A 15,889-nucleotide genomic window follows, 5' to 3' on the forward strand; every position below is an offset into this window, starting at 1 on the left:
TTTTTCCCACAGTTTTTTAATCAGGACGAAGTTGGGATGGATATGCTCCTGCGTTCACGGACACTTGGGTGTTCGTGGGAAATCCTGCGGCGTAGTGTCGAGCCCCAGGGAAAGTTGCTGTTCGTCGCCTCCTCTGTAGGCCTCTCTCATTGTGCTTTAAAGGACATCACGTGCTTTTTCTACCCGTTGAATTCATTGTGAGTGGGGCATTAGTCCTTTCCCAGTTTCTGATGTTGCTGCTTCTTTCTAGTCCCACTAAAGGCAGAATGGACTTGTTGCTGTAGGCGCCCGCGGCAAACAAAGGGCGGTCCCTTCACCCTCGTAAAGAAGAAGCTTGGGAAGCAGGCGACAGGAGAACAAAGCAAAACCAAACAAAAGCAAAAATGTGTTTGGTGGGATTTAGCGGTAATTAAGTGCATTAGCTCAATATTGTGGAAACAAACGATCAGAAGGCTGGGGTGGTGCAACCCCTTCATGCGTGGGTTCTTCAGTCATGAGATGTGGAGCACCTCATGTGGGAAAGTCGGGGCGTCCGGCTCGAGCTCCTGGGACTGGAGTTGGCGATTCAGTTCTTGTTCTCTGGTGAGAGAACCAGATTTCGGCCGCTTTGCTTGTTGGCGAGGAGCTCGCATGCGGCCCACGGATGGAGAGGCGCCCAGGGGTCCGTATTGTGCGGGACCCTTGCCTTAGGAGGAAGGGAGGACAAGTCCAGAAGGAGGTGCGGCATTTCTTCACGGGTGAGCGTTTGTTCTCTGCGTCTGCGCCTCCGTTTAGCTGTGCGTGCATTTATTTTTGTGGTAGTCCATGCTGTTTAGGTCGTAGAAAATTCTTGACAAGAGTAGCGAGGGTATGAGAAAGTGCGGCCCTCCTCTCTCTCCGCTGGCAGAGTGACCACGGTGGATGGTCGGCTGGGCATTTTTCCAGGTGTTTCATGGGCCGTTAGAGGCACGAGTGTGTGTGTGTGTGTGTGTGTGTGTGCGCACGTACATGTGCACATAGACATTGTGCACAGCTAGGTTACATGTGTGTGCACATAGACATTCCGCACAGCTAGGTTCTGAAACAGAAGACAAGCCGTAGGTACGGTTACGTGCATGTGCACACACACGTCTCGGACACTTTGATTTACCAGTAGACGCTCATCCCCGTGTAGATCAGGTGAGTGTCCGTTAGGGTTCTTGGTTTTTTTTTTTTTTTTTTTTTTTCCCCAATTCAGTTACTTATTTATAATTCTTTTTTTTTTTGGTACATCAGAATGTCTTTATTTTTGTAATTTTTACTTACTTCTGAGAGCAAGCGAGCGCCTGTGCCTGCATGTACGCTGGGGGAGGGGCAGAGGGAGAAGCAGGCTCCCCGCGGAGCAGAGAGTCCGATGCGGGGCTCCATCCCAGGACCCCGGGATCATGACTTGCACCGAGGGCAGTCGCTTAACCCACAGAGCCCCCCAGGCGCCCCAGGTTCTTGGTTGCAATCAGAAGCAGTTTCTGGCTGACTTGAGCTGACAGAGCTCGGTGGAACGGACGGAGGCTGGGGAGCTGCAGGAAGCAGGTCGCGCAGCAGCGGTCACTGTGGCAGGAAGAGCGTGGCCGGGATCCCATCACTGCGGTGTGATTGAGACCCCGAAGGAAATGCCAGAGACGTCTCTGCCCTGGTGTCCGTCCCCGCAGATTCAGAGTGGGCGCAGACGTGTGTGTGCGCGGGACGGGTGCGCGTGGCCGCTGGGCTGAACCGAACTCACGCGCCCACCTGTGCGCCGGAGCGGGGGCCAACGAGAGAGGAGTCTGGTCACTGTGGGGAGTGTCTTCCCCGTGGGAACGGCCTCACCGGCTGTGTGTTTGCTCACTGGGTGTCTGTTTGCAGGTTGAGGGAGCAGCTAGCTGTAACCTCTACAGTTAGCGGGTATCAGCCGGGTGCCTGGGCGGCCCCGTCGGTTGTGGGCTCGACCCCGTGTCGCGCTCCTTGCTCGGTGGGGAGTCTGCCTGGGGATTGGCTGCCTCTCTCTCTGTCCTTCCCGAGCTGCATGCTCACAGTCTCTCTCTCTCCCTCTGACATAAATTAATTTTTTAAAAAAGTAAGCATGTATCAGCACCAGCCTCACACTCTGGGAGAATAACATTTGTGAAGGAAAGAACTGCCCGGCATGCCCCCATGCTTTTTCCCTTTCCGTAAGCCGTTCTTCTTCGGTCACCCGTGTCTGTGACGGAGGTTTTGTGAGGTCATTTCCTGTGGAGGAAAGGGGTCATCCAGGGTTCCCCGTGGCCAGGCGTCCTCTTCTTGCCGTAGTTGGGGTGCTTTGCAACCTGTTACGGGGAATGGCATGTGGACTGTGGGCTTGTTACATTTTGGAGAACCCCTCGTATTTTATTTCACAAATGGTGAAAATTGACGAATGCTTTAGGAGCTGATAAAACTTCCAGGGAGGCTTTTCCATACCCTGGCTTCTGGCTCCCATCATTGCTCACCATCATTGTCCTTCGCCCTCACATGGCTCGTATCCCGGTGTGCCGTCTGGCACCGGCCATGGCGTCCTGACCTTGGGTGGTATGTCCTGGACAGGAGCGTTCCTGGAAGGTGTTCCTGGGCCCGCACAGCTCGTGATGACACAGCTGTACGGGGTGCTCGGGATCGCGTCGCTGAACCCCACGAAGCCAGAACAGAGTGCGTCGCGACAGCTCTATTTCCCTTTTGTCCCCTTCCGTGGGGCAGACAGTGGAGGAAGTGGACTTAACTGCGGACTGCTGTCATTTTCAATGGCTTTTGCAAATTTTTATAGTCAAGGGAACTTGTAAACACTTTGTTCCTAAGACCTTGGAAGAGGCGAGAGCAAGACGGGCTGGGACTTCCTTAGTGCAACGTCCGTTCCCCTCTGTTCTCAGGGGTGCCTGCCACATGGAGAAGGAAAGGCGCTCCCCCATAAAGGAATGGGGGTTCGAGTAGGAAGTGGGACAGACGAGGGGTGGTTAAAAGCTCATCAGTGTTCGCTGTGCCGGACTGTAGGGGATGTGCTGGAATCGGAATGGGGTTGCACGCGACTCTGTGTCTCGGTGTTTGGAGGAGTCCAGGGTCGCAGGGACGTCGTAAGTGGGATCTCCCCCCAGATCTCTGGTGTCCTCAGCAGCTGTCACTCACCCTGTGCCGTGACGGCTGCGCTGTGTAGTCCCAAAAGGAGTGCGGTGCCTGCCCTCGGCCTGTCTCCCAGGTCCTGGTCGCCCATCCGTGTTTGTGTTTTGCAGTTCTCACGGCTGCATCTCACCCGCTCTGCACGCGGCCTTGTGCGATGGGCGCGACAGGTTTTGTTTTCCTGCCATCTGAGGGGCAGGATAGGAGTGCGGTTGGGGAGTCATGACGTTAGCAGCCCTGGTGACACAGGGACCCGAGTCTGTATCTGACGGTTCTGGTCGAAGGTGCCCATGGGTCGCCCCCAGTGCCTCCCTGGGCTTGCCTTGCTGACGCTCCTGGGTGCTCGTGGGAGTGTGTGCGGCTGTCGTGGGGGTGGGGGAGGGGCAGGAAGTGAGCAGGCTGGCTGGAAGGGGGTTCTGGGATCCGGGCGCAGTGGCCCTCTGCCTTACCATCTCGGCCGCATGGAAGCCCCCCAGAGTGTCTCCCTTCTGCGGGCGGCAGCTGTGCTGGGTGCCTGTGGCTGCGTCTTCCTGGTTTGGAGTGAGAGCTCGGGCTTGGCTCCTCTGTCTTCCCACTCCTCCTGCTTTTCTCCGACCTACCTGCTTGCACCGTGGGTCTGGGTGGGCGAGTCAGACCTCTCTGTTGATGGAGAGCAAACCCCTGGAGGCCAGGAGGGAGGAGGGGGACCCGAGGTGTGCACACGTGCCGCCCGCCTCTGGGCCTTGCCTCTGCCATGTTGCTCCGGAGCCCTAGTGACTCTCCCGGGGTGTCCGTGCTTACGAAGGGCAAGTTTCTGTTTTGTTGTTTTACTTTTTTTTTTTTTCCCCTTAAATGTGAATTCAGTTAGGCAACACGTGGTTACCTTAGCCTCAGACCCAGTGCTCAGTGATCTGTCACTTGTATGTAACAGGCAGGGCTCCTCCCGTCACGTGCCCTCCTTCATGCCCGTCGGCCCTGTGACCCCACCCCCTCCTGCACCCTTCCGTTTCTCTCCTCCCGTTCAGGGTCCCTCGCGGTTTGTCTCCCTCTCTGAGGACTTGGCATTCAGTCTTCCCTCCCCTCCCCTGAGGTCCTCTGTGCGGTACGTTCCCGTATGAGTGCGACCATGTGGTAAGTTTCTCTCTCTGACTTCTTTGACTTAAGCATCGTATTCTCCAGCCCTTTCCGCGTTGATGTAAGTGGTAAATATTCATCCTTTCTGATGGCTGAGCGATACTCCGTTCTACATACGGACCACATCTTCTTTACCCGTTAACCTGCTGAAGGGCATCTCGGCTCCTTCCACAGTGCAGCTGTTGTCGACATTGCTGCTACGAACGCGGGTGCATATGGCCTTCTTTTCCCTGCTTCTGTATCCTTGGGGCAAATACCCAAGAGTGCAATCGCTGGGTCATAGGGTAGCTCTTGTTTTTAGCGTCTCGAGGAACCTCCATACTCTTTTCCAGAGTGGCTGCACCAGCTTGCATTCCCCACCAACAGCGGAGGAGGGTTCCCCTTTCTCCACATCCTCGCCTACATTTGTTGTTTCCTGACTTGTTAATGTTAGCCACTCTGACTGGTGTGAGGTGGTTTTGATCAAAACTGGTTTTGATTTGTACTTCCCTGATGCCGAGGGATGTGGAGCACTTTTTCATGTGTCTGTTGGCCATCTGGATGTCTTCTTTGGAGAAATGTCTGTTCATGTCCTCTGGCCATTTCTTGACTGGACTATTTGTATTTTGGCTGTTGAGTTTGGTAAGTTCTTCCTAGGTCCTGGATACCAGCTCTTTGTCTATACTGTCATTTGCAAATAATTTCTGTCATTCCATGTGTTGCCGTTTAGTTTTGTTGACGGTTTCCTTGGCTGTGCAGAAGCTTTTGATCTTGAAGTCTAAAGGGCGAATATTTCTGAATGACCTATTTGACGGAACTGACCTGAGGCTGAGGTCTTCCAGGTGCCAGGTGTAGTATGTAGCAGTGGGGAGACAGGAGTCCCACAGAGACGTAACATTCCAGTATTGCTCAGACTGATGGCCTCATGGTCTCCTCTGTTACAGCCGAGGAACGGCTTTTGATCTGCTAACATCAAGCTAAAAGGTCCTTGAAGTGCTCGCTCATTTAACCAAGTACTTGGGGGGTCATCCAGCCCCTTGAAGGCGAAGCCTGAGAAGGGAAATCTAGTTGAGCAAAACGTAGGGTTGCACGAACAGCACAAGTGCCCCATAAGGGTGAAGATGGCGGGAGGGAAGCCATGGGAGTGCACAGCCTCGGAATGAGCTCTCTCTACCCCCACGGGAGCTCTCGTGGAAACTTTGTGGTTCATGCAATGGGAAATGGCATTTTCAGTAAGCCCGAGGCTTGCAGGGTGCGGGGGTGGGTGAGTGGGCTGGGTAGCGTTCAGTCCAAAAGTCTTGTCTTCTGTCCGGGCTGTGGGTCTCGCACAACTCCGAGGTGTTAAGTGGGGTTTCCCTTGAGGAAGTGCTCTCCTCAGGAGGGAAATAGCAGGTAGTCACTCTTCACGTGGCCTCCAGGACATCCCAGGGTGAAGGCTTTGCTAAGGAGCAAGTCACTGACCTTGACTGCGCATAGCTAGAGACAGAAAGTTTCTCTGCAGACTTCACTGGGGTTTAAAAGGCATAATGAAAAGACCTCCGCAGACCTCATGTGACCAGTTGGCGTATGCTCGCGCGTGTGGGTGCAGAACAAGGACTGTTGTAAGGGAGCAACACTAATGTTGATTCATATCCGTACAGACTAACGAATAAAAAATAAGGCACAAAGCTTACGTGCAAGTGGTGTCGTTCCTGCGAAAACTGCCACACCTTTCTCATGCTTGAAGGTATCCGTTGTCCCCTGGCCTACGTTTCTTCGCTGAAGCAGCACAAAGACTGCGTTTCGGGTTCAGACAGATTCCTTTCCTCCCAGATGTCCAAGTGCGCATTTCCCTCACGTCCTCTGTGGCCTTGTGGCTGCCCGGGCGGCCTCCCGTCTTCTCTCCAGGCCCAGACCTGGGCCGGCAGGCTCGGCGGCCAGGAGGAGAGGGCCGCCTCTGCTCCCCCACGTCAGGGGTCTCCAGCAGCAGCCCGCCAGCCAGACCCTGCCTGCTGCCCGAGTTCATACACCCTTCACACTGAGAATGCATCGGGCATTTTTAAATGGTTGGGAGAGAAACATCAAAAAATGCATGTTTCCTGACACGGGGAAATACGAAGTCCTGTTCTTAAGGTGTCGGATGTTGTCCGAGAAAGCTGGGGAGGGAGTTTTTTCTCGTCACGTCATCTCTGCACACGGAACAGGTGTGATGCCTTTTGGCCTTGTGGCCTTGTGTCTAGCTTTTTCCGGAAATAGTCCGCCAGCGCCAGCTCCGTAGAATGAGACCTTCCAAACAGATGTCCGCCATCAGGCATCCCAAGCTCATATAAAAGACACTCAAATTCTTACATTGTGTGAGTCCGTATGAAGGGCGTTTTTTGCTCCCTCGTGTACTGCACAGGCTCCCCTGGACATAGCTCTCTTGTGCCTTGGGCTCGCTGTACAGAATTCTTGGGGTTCCTTCCGCTGCCTGTAGTCTGTGAGCATGTGTGCGGGGGTCCGGCAGGACTCGGGCACCTCACGGTCTAGACTTTGTAATGTGCAACAGCTACTTCGCTTTGGAATTTTGGAGAAAAAGAGCACTGCGTTGGCTCCCCTCTGCTCGGGTCCTAGGAGCAGCGTGAAAGACGCTTTCATTTTTCTCAGAGCTTCCAGGCGTGGGAGAACGCCCCGGAAGATGGCAGAAACCGATCCAGCAGAGCTCCGAGAAGGCAGGGCAAAGGGGACGGACGTGGCGCGTTCCGTCACTGTGCCCGGTCTAGGCTCGCGCTCTCAGGAATCACTCAGAGCCCCCTTCGCTTCTGGTCACAGTCGCTTTCACACGGGGCTGGGGTCCTAGCGACCGATGGTCCTCTCGGGTTCGGCCCCGGGGTGCCGTGCCCTCGTCCTCGGAGGGAGAAAGAGTCGGTTAGACGACAGCCTGAAAATCCTCTTTGGAGTCGCCGTGCAAAGGAGAAAATGAGAGCTTTGATGTCGACTCTGTTTCCAGCAATCCGTTTGATTCTTGGTCCACAAGCCGAAGGAAAATAAACAGTAATTTACAGGCAGTATTTATGTAAGCTAGAAAAATGTCGGTCCGCTGGGAAGATGGGATCTGGGTTAATGCAAGACCACCTCCCGAGCTTTTTCTCCCTGATTGCGGGCTGCGGTGTAAAGCTAATGAAAGGAAGCAATTTCGGGTTTTGTTAGGCTCTTCAGAAATCATCGTGGTAAAATACAGACATTGTTATTTTTTTGCGCGGAAAAACATTTTTTTCATAAGAGCTTGTAGTTGAGTCGTTTTAATGGAATGTAGGTCAGAAAAGTGTAATGCAGAATTTATTGCCTTTTTAAGACCTCTCAAAGAAGATAATTCTGGTTGTAATTCACAGTAATCTGGGCCAGCAGATTGTTCTCGTGTCAGGGACTGTGTATGCCTTAAATAGTGTCAGACCACACTCTGTCTGGGGACTTGGGGTAGCTCAGCGCTGCAGTCCTCAGCTGAGCCGTTGTGTTCTCCGGGGGACATCTGGCCGTGTCTGGAGACACTTTTGGTTGCCGCAGCTGGAGAGTGGGGGGAAATGTTCCTGGCATCTCATGGGGAGAGACCCGGGGATGTTGCTGGGGGTCCTGGAGTACACACGACAGCCCCCCCCACCCCAAAGAATGACCTGGCCCCAAACGCAAATAGTACCAAGGATTAAACACCCTGGACTGGAGGGTGTCTTTGAGCCTTATTTCCCAAGTTTTGAAATGTAAAATACGTATGTAGACCCACAGAAGCATACACACATGTGCGTGTGCACACCGTTCGCTCTGCACACGTGATGTGTGCCATGGGACGGCGTGTCCCCTGGTGCCCATCCTTACCCAGGGTGTTGTAATTTGGGGGCACTTCTGCGTATACCATGTTGATGATGTTGGTGACAGTGATATTGGGACCACAGGGCTTCTGTTCTGCCCAAGGGTCCAAAGTAGAGTGGATTTCATATTTTCAAAATGTAGTTGATAATGTTGTGATTTTTAGTTCTTTTTTTTTTTTTAAGGACTTAGCAGGAGCACGAGTGGGAGGAGGGGCAGAGGGAAAGCAGGCTCCCTGCTGAGCAGGGAGCCCGACGTGGGGCTTCATCGTGGGGTTGGATCCCAGGACTATGACCTGAGCCGAAGGCAAATGCTTAACCGACTGAGCCACCCAGGCGCCCTAGAATGGCGTATTTAAACACAACTTTATTCTGTGCATATAAATCAGTTATGTTTTAAGGTTTCCCTGTACAGCTTCCTGCTATGGAAGCAGTGATGGATAAAGAAATAGAGACTGCTCTGCAAACATAGAGCGCCCATTAGTGTGGGGGAAGAAACGTATCGGCACGTGGCAGTTTTGGGAGCACTTGTGTTTCCAGGGTGTGTGTGGAGAGGATCTCCCTGTGTTGAGCTTTGGGTAGGGCGGTCAAGAAAAAGAGGATACTGGGTTACTGGTGCAGCTGCTTCCCCAGCCCATGAGCCTGGCGCTCAGCAGCTGCCGGAGGGAGAGCATAGTCTCCCTCCCTTGAGAACCTCTGATCTGGTCAGAGGGACTGGCGAGTACCAGTGGCCCCCATTGCCGGGGCAGAGCTGCGAGGCAGGGGCGGTCGTCCCGGGGTGCCTGGTGAGGACCTGCTGGGCGTGTGGGTGCCAGGCCCTTAGAGGAGGCGGAGGAGGTGAGGCGGGCGGCATCCAGGAGGAGCTGCGGCCCTGCACGGGCGGGACCATGTCCTGCGTTGCATGGCCCCGCTTGCCCACGAGTTCTCCGGCGGGCCTCCGTGGGGCCCTAGATCTTGTGGCTGCATTTCTTCTGGCTTTGAGATCATACATTTCTAGTTTGGTGTTTCAGGGAGAAGTGGGTGGAGGTGTTTGCGGACTGAGTCAACGCTGTAGGCCTTGGAGAAGACGGCCTTTCTGGGCGGCAGAAGAGAGCGTGGTCTGGAATTCAGGTCCCAGCCTCCCGGCCATGCATCTCCATGCTCTTGGGGAAATCATCCGGCCTCAGGCCATTTATCTGTGATTTGGGGCAGTTGTGCATGTGGGGCCTCAGTTGAATAAGATGTCAGCGTTTGTGTGCCTTCTGAGGTCAAGCTCACCCAAGTGGAGCTGGCCAGACTGGCACCCGCCTCTGCTTCTTGGTATCAGGCCAACTGCATTTATTAAGTGTGCAAGGCAGAGCCCACATGTGCTCACCCCCCGGGACCACAGCTGTCTAGCAAAGAATGGCCGTGACCACTGGTCAGAGTCCTAAAAGCAGCACTCCCGTCTCCAGCCCCTGTTCTGGGTGCTCTGCCTTTTCTATTCTTTTCTTCTTTCTTTCTTTCTCTTTCTTTCTTTCAGATTTTATTTATTTATTTGACAGACAGAGATGACAAGTAGTCAGACAGGCAGGCGGGCGGGGGGGGATCATGCTCTCCGCTTAGCACAGAGCCCAATGTGGGACTCGATCTCAGGACCCTGAGATGACCTGAGCCGAAGGCAGAGGCTTTAACCCACTGAGACACCCAGGCGCCCCGCTCTTCCCATTTCTGAAGATGGCCGTGGAGACAGAGCACTGGTCCTTGAAAGGTAGTCCCCGTCCTAGTCCTGGAACCTGGGAGTATGTCTCCAGGGTCTTGAGACGGGACGACCATCCCGTGAGGCCATAGTCCTCCCACAGGTGCTTCTCAGACGGGAGCAGCGGGAATGTCAGAAGCAGAGAGAAGTGTGGCCCGCGAAGCCACGGGCTGCAGGATGGGCTTCCACGGGCTGCGGGATGCTGGCGCCCTCTAGAAGCTGGACACGGTGAGGATTTGGATTCTGCTGTGCGGCCTCCAGAAGGAACCCGCTAACCCGCTTTAGGCATCTTGCCTCCAGAACCCAGAGAACAAGTCTGTGTTGCTCCAAGCTACTAGGTTTGTGTGGGTTTGTTAACCAGAGCCGCACGAAGCTCGTACCCTGCTGAGTGTGCCGGGATTACAGGCTGGAGTAGAATTCACTGGGACCAGGGACCCAAGAAGGGGCAGCAGGTCGGGGTCTAGGACTTCCGCGGGCTCCTTGACGGCCGCTTCTTCCTCTTTAAGTGAGAAACGCAGCCTGGCCATGAGAGGGCTCGGCCGTGTATTGGCCTTCCCATTGGTCCTGTCGGTGGGCGTGCGCTGCCGGGACTGACCAGGGTGGAACAGGTTCTTTGGAAGAGCGTGTGGAGACAGTGGCTGTAAACAAGGCTGACGTTACCTTGCTCGTTCAGCCTGAAGTCGAAGAAACGGAAGGGGGTGAGTGACAGACGTCTTTGTGGCACCACTGGACTTCCATTGGCCTGGGAAGTTCTGCAGCGGTCTCGTGAGCTATTGGGCAGTTGTTAAAATACATCTTACTGTCATTCTTGAAGTTTTTGTCGTGTGTCACAACAGAAAGTTGAATTTCTTAATTTGCTTCCACTGAATTTAAGATTCACTTAAACTAGAGCTTCACGTGTTTGTGTTCTCGACTCCTAATAAGCAGCTATTGTAGTGAGTTTCATCTTCCGGATTCTGTTGAGACTATGACGAGAAGCGTTTTCTGTGTTGTGGTTTTCATCACAAAACAGGTGAAAATCACATTATGTCTAAAGGTGACTTGATTCAGTAAATTTTATTGTTCGGGTTTAATTTGAATTAGAAAGCCCTTCTATATGCCTCTTACCCAGGTAAATTATGCAATTATGTTTTTGACATTAGCGGAAATGCACTATTTAAAATCCTCAGTATGACAGCAAGTGCAGTTTCTATTTTTTTAGACACTGGAACTTGTCTCTAGTTTTTTGGTCATATTGTAGCAATACGTTTTATTTAGTATTAGTACTCACCTACAGAGGTAATCTTTGCTTCAAGGATCTCAGAGTTCTTTTACAGAAACAGTTTTACTGAGAAATAATTTACTACAAATTTATTACAAACTACAAAGTTCATGTGCTGTGTAGAATTCAGTGATTTTTAGTAAATTCAGAGTTGTGCAGATATTATCTCAGTGTAGTTTTAGAACATTTGCCAGCCCCAAAAGACACCCTGTGCCCAAGGACTGTGCTCCCCTCCTTGCCAGGCCCTAGAACCATTAATCTTTGTGTCTCCGCGAATTTGCCTATTCTGGACATTTCAAATAAATGGAATCGTGCAGTGCGGATCCGTGTCTGTTGTGTCTGATCTTTCATTTAGTTTAGCGCTTCCAGGGTTTATTCATGTTGTAGCATGAGTCCGTATTTCCCTCTTCTTTATTGTTGAACAATGCTCTTGTTGCAAGTAGACTGTATTTTGCGTATCCACTCATCATTTGATGGGCATGTGTGTTGCTTCCACTCTTTGGCCATTATGAATAAGCTGCCATGAAAGTTTGTTCACAGGTTTTTGGATGAACCTTTGTTTTCATTTGAGTGGAATTGCTTGACTATATGAATTCTGTGTTGAGCTTTTTTTGTTTCTAAAGATTCTATTTATTTATTTAACAGTCAGAGATCACAAGTAGGCAGAGAGGCAGGTGGAGAGAGAGAGAGAGAGGGAAGCAGGCTCCCTGCTGAGCAGAGAACCTGATGCGGGCCTCTATCCCAGGACCCTGAGATCATGACCTGAGCCAAAGGCAGAGGCTTTAACCCACTGAGCCACCCAGGTGCCCCTGTGTTTAACTTTCTGAGGAACTGCCAGACTGTTTTCCAGAAGGGCTGCTACAGTTTGCAATCCCAGCTCTGCTCTGCGAGCATTCCAGTTTCTCTGTATTCTCACCAAGGCTTACCATTTCTCAAAGAAAATTTTGAGCTGCTGTTAGAACGCTTATAGTGTCACCTGTTGGGTTATTAGGAAATTAGGGATTTTCATTACCTGCTTCACCACAGGCTTCTTAAAGGAAGGAACTGGGCCGGTCCTCTGCATCAGTGCTTTGTGGCGAGCCTCTCCTAAAGGTCGGTCTCGTGGCTGAGACAATAAAGTCATTAACGCATGGTTCCCCACAGAGAAAGGAATCCGTGGGGCACCACGTATCCAAGGGCCCTTGGGGCCAGGGCTTGGGCCCAGAAGATGAATGTGGACCGTTGAGTGCTAGTTCTGTGCTGTTTGTCCCACGAGATAAATTCCCAGCCCGAGGGAAGCACTTTTCGGGGCTATTAGCCTTCACTCTGTACTTCTGAATGTGCTCCTGGAAGACGTGCTTGCATTTTTCAGGGATGGGCTGAAGTTTCAAGCATTTGGAGTGAAAGCAGGTTTTGACACAGAACTTCTAATGGGGGGGGGGGTACAATGAGTGACACTGTGGTGAGCTCGACAGCCTCTGGTGGGAGGCGCCCCAGAGACCACACTTGGTTGTCATGTCAACACTGAGACCTAGAACTCTCTCTCTTTCTCTCTCTCTTTTTTTTTTTTTTTTTAAGATTTGATTTATTTGAGAGCAAGAGAGCATTTTATTGATTTATTTGAGAGCGGAGGGGCAGAGGGAGAGGGAGAAGCAGACTCCTTGCTGAGCCCGGAGCTGGATGAACTGCTCCATCCCAGGACCCCGAGATCATGACCTGAGCTGAGCCCCCAGGTGTCCCTAGAGCTATCTCTTGCAGTGATTACAAGGTATACAGTCGATTTTCTAATACAGAGTGCTAAATGGTGTGAGTATAGTACAGTGGGATCTCGGCGGCAGGAGGAAGGGTTGTATGAGTTTCCTATTGCTGCTGTAACAAGTGACAAACTTTGTGGCTTCAAACAACACAAATGTAGTTTCCTACGGTTCTGGAGGTCGCGAGTCCAAAATGGGTTTCACTGGACTGAAATGGAAGTGCCTGCAGGGCCACGTGGTTTTCTGGAGCTTCTAGGGGAAAGTTTTTGTTTTTTGTTCTTGTTTGTTTTTAATTGCCTTTTCTAGCTTCCAGAGGTCGCCTCCGGTCCTTGGCTCAGGACTCCTTCGTTCGTTTTCAGAGCCAACAACAGTGGAGGTTTTGTCACATTCCATCACTCTGATGGTTGTTTTGCAACCCTCTTCCCCATTTCTTTTTTTATTTTTTTTTTAAGATTTTATTTATTTATTTGACAGAGATCACAAGTAGGCAGAAGCAGGCAGAGGAAGGGGAAGCAGGCTCCCCGCTGAGCAGAGAGCCCGATGTGGGCCTTGATCCCAGGACCCTGAGATCATGACCTGAGCTGAAGGCAGAGGCTTAACCCACTGAGCCACCCACGTGCCCCCTCTTCCCCATATCAGGGAGTACCCTGACTGCATTGGGTGCAGTGCGCTTGTATAAAACAGGGTACAGTCTTTTTTTTTTTTTTTTTTTTTTAAGGTGAGACTGGCCACCTGAATTCATCAGCAACCTTGATTCCCAGATGTCATGTAATCTGACATGCTCACGGTTCTAGAGGTGAGGACATGCGCAGCCTGGGTGGCAGGGGCGTTACTCTGCTTACCGTAGGTGGGGTCTGCTTCCAGTGTGGTGACAACTGACCCTCCACCGTGCTGTTTGCCCTGGCCCCTGCTTTTGTAGCTATGGAGAAACCAGCCCTTTTGGCAGGCGGTATAAGGAGCTTGGGTTTCTTTTCTGAGTCAGTGTAGTCACCCGTGACGTCTTTTTGAGGAATGAGATACATCAGACCTCCTTTAGGAAGATTCATGGGGTTTTGTGGATTTGCAGGAGGAGAGGTCAGGAGGAGGGGAGTTGTGTGCAATCATTCAGGCTATCAAGTAGGAGCGCGCAGTGACCGTGGAGAGATGCCGTGTTAGAGACTCCACTGGGTCGGTTAGATGACTTGGCGTCTGATGGATGGGATTTGGGGAGGGGGATGGCAGAGAGAAAGGAGTGAGTCTGCGGTGGGAGCAGCAGAGTTTTGGGTCTGGGAGTGAAGGGCAACAGAGGGTGGGTTACAGACATAGTAGCCTGAGGCTGGGAAGAAAGTGACCATTGCATTGGAAATGGTGACCTTCAGATGCAAGACAGAGACCCAACAGGAGAGAGAATGTAGGCAGAAGAAATACTGCCTTGAAATAGAGCTTTAGGGACGCCTGGGTGGCTCAGTTGGTTAAGCAGCTGCCTTCAGCTCAGGTCATGATCCCAGCATCCTGGGATCGAGTTCCACATCGGGCTTCTTGCTTGGCAGGGAGCCTGCTTCTCCCTCTGCCTCTGCCCGTCACTCTGTCTGCCTGTGCTCGCTCTCGCTCCTCTCTCTTTGACAAATAAATAAAATCTTTAAAAAAGAAAAAAAAGAAATAGAGCTTTAGAACTACCTGCAAAAAGTCTTAAAAAAAAAAAAAAAAGTTGGTGGGGGACGCCTTGCTGGCTCAGTTGGTTAAGTGTTTGCCTTTATCTCAGGTCATGATCTCAGGGTCCTGGGGTCAAGTCCCACATTGGGCTCCCTGCTCTGCCCCGAGTATGCTTCTCTGTCTCCCCCTCCCTACCATTTGCACGTGTGCAGTCTATCTCTCTTAAATAAATAAAACCTTAAGAAAAAAAATAGAATTCCCTGCAGAGAGGGCTGCCATCTTGGATGGTATCACAAGGGAGCAAAGCTAGAAGAAAAAGATTCGAGAACAGAGCGCGGGGAAGTGCTTCTGTTGAGTGGATGAGATGATGAGGAACCAAAGGAGCAGTCTGGGAAAGAGTAGTCATGAAAGAGAAGGAGGTGGATTCCGTCAAACCCATTTATTGCGTGACTACAACTTGCAGGTCCCGAAGATCTAAAGACACGTGCAGTTCCTGCCCTCATAGAGGTCATGGTCTGTCTTGATTGCTCTGACCCCTCCCGCCTGGATGTGTGGCCATGACGTCAGCCAGTGAGGGAGGAGGCGCACTGCCGAACGTTCCTGGGGAGTGGGACAGAAGAAGTGTGGTCTTTATGTTGTGGACTTGGTCGATGTTGTTATTTCAAGATAGCGGAGGGAGGACGCTTCCTTTGGTCATTCGTGTGGTTCTGACCGAGGGCCCTTCCCGCCCTCTTGGCCATGTTAGAACCTCCAGATTTAATAAGTCTCTGTTTCTTTAGACAACTGGGACTTTGGCATTCCTGGTTTGTCGTTCTGGAGCCTCAGCCATCGTCAGTGCTGACTTGTCTCTGAGATCTAGGGTCGTCCCATAAGGTCCACATTGGGACGCTTGTGAGAGCGCAAGGCAGCACTGTTCGCAGTTAACCTTGAAACTACAGGGTCAACTGGCATCGTCTGGAGCACAAAGACAGGCGACTAAAGTCACTTTGCTGTCCTAAAGTAAGTCCCATTTAATTTCCTGAAATTGTCAACTTAAATTTGTGAGAACGTTTTAATGCCTGGTGCTTTGTACTTGTTTCCCGGGTCACGCGGAGGTGTGTTCGTATACGCTCGCTCCGGGCGTTCGTTAGGGCTGGGGTCGGTCGTGCCATGCGTGCTGCTGGCCTGCGGGTGCGTGGACCCCATGGCGAGGGCTGGAAGCACAGATCACCGGAAGGGCGTCGTGGAACTTACTGCCCTTACGTGGCCTTGCTGTGTGGTATCTCTTCCTTAAACGTGAGGGAATGAGAGTGCAGCTTTGTCTTTCTACGTGGGTGGCCCGCAGTTTCCTGACACTTAAGAAATGGTTCTCCGTATTTATGGAGGCACTGCTTAAAATAGCAAGGAGTTGAATGCAGTGGTGACAAAAGTTTATTTAGCCCTGAGAGTGAGTTACTAGGCAACTGTTAAAAAGGATATTATACAAATGGTATATTTATTGGCACCGAAGTGTGTTTACAAGATACTGCAGCGTGTT

The 15,889-nt window shown here is 51.8% G+C and overlaps 1 protein-coding gene across 2 annotated transcripts in view; it reads left to right on the forward strand.

Moving 5' to 3' along the window:
• The window catches only part of TBL1X (transducin beta like 1 X-linked), a 188,817-nt gene that overhangs the window by 35,906 nt on the left and 137,022 nt on the right, over positions 1 to 15,889 (forward strand). The gene's annotated exons all lie outside the window — the stretch shown is intronic.

Source organism: Mustela lutreola, chromosome X (assembly GCF_030435805.1).
Source record: "Mustela lutreola isolate mMusLut2 chromosome X, mMusLut2.pri, whole genome shotgun sequence".
Lineage (NCBI taxonomy): Eukaryota > Metazoa > Chordata > Mammalia > Carnivora > Mustelidae > Mustela > Mustela lutreola.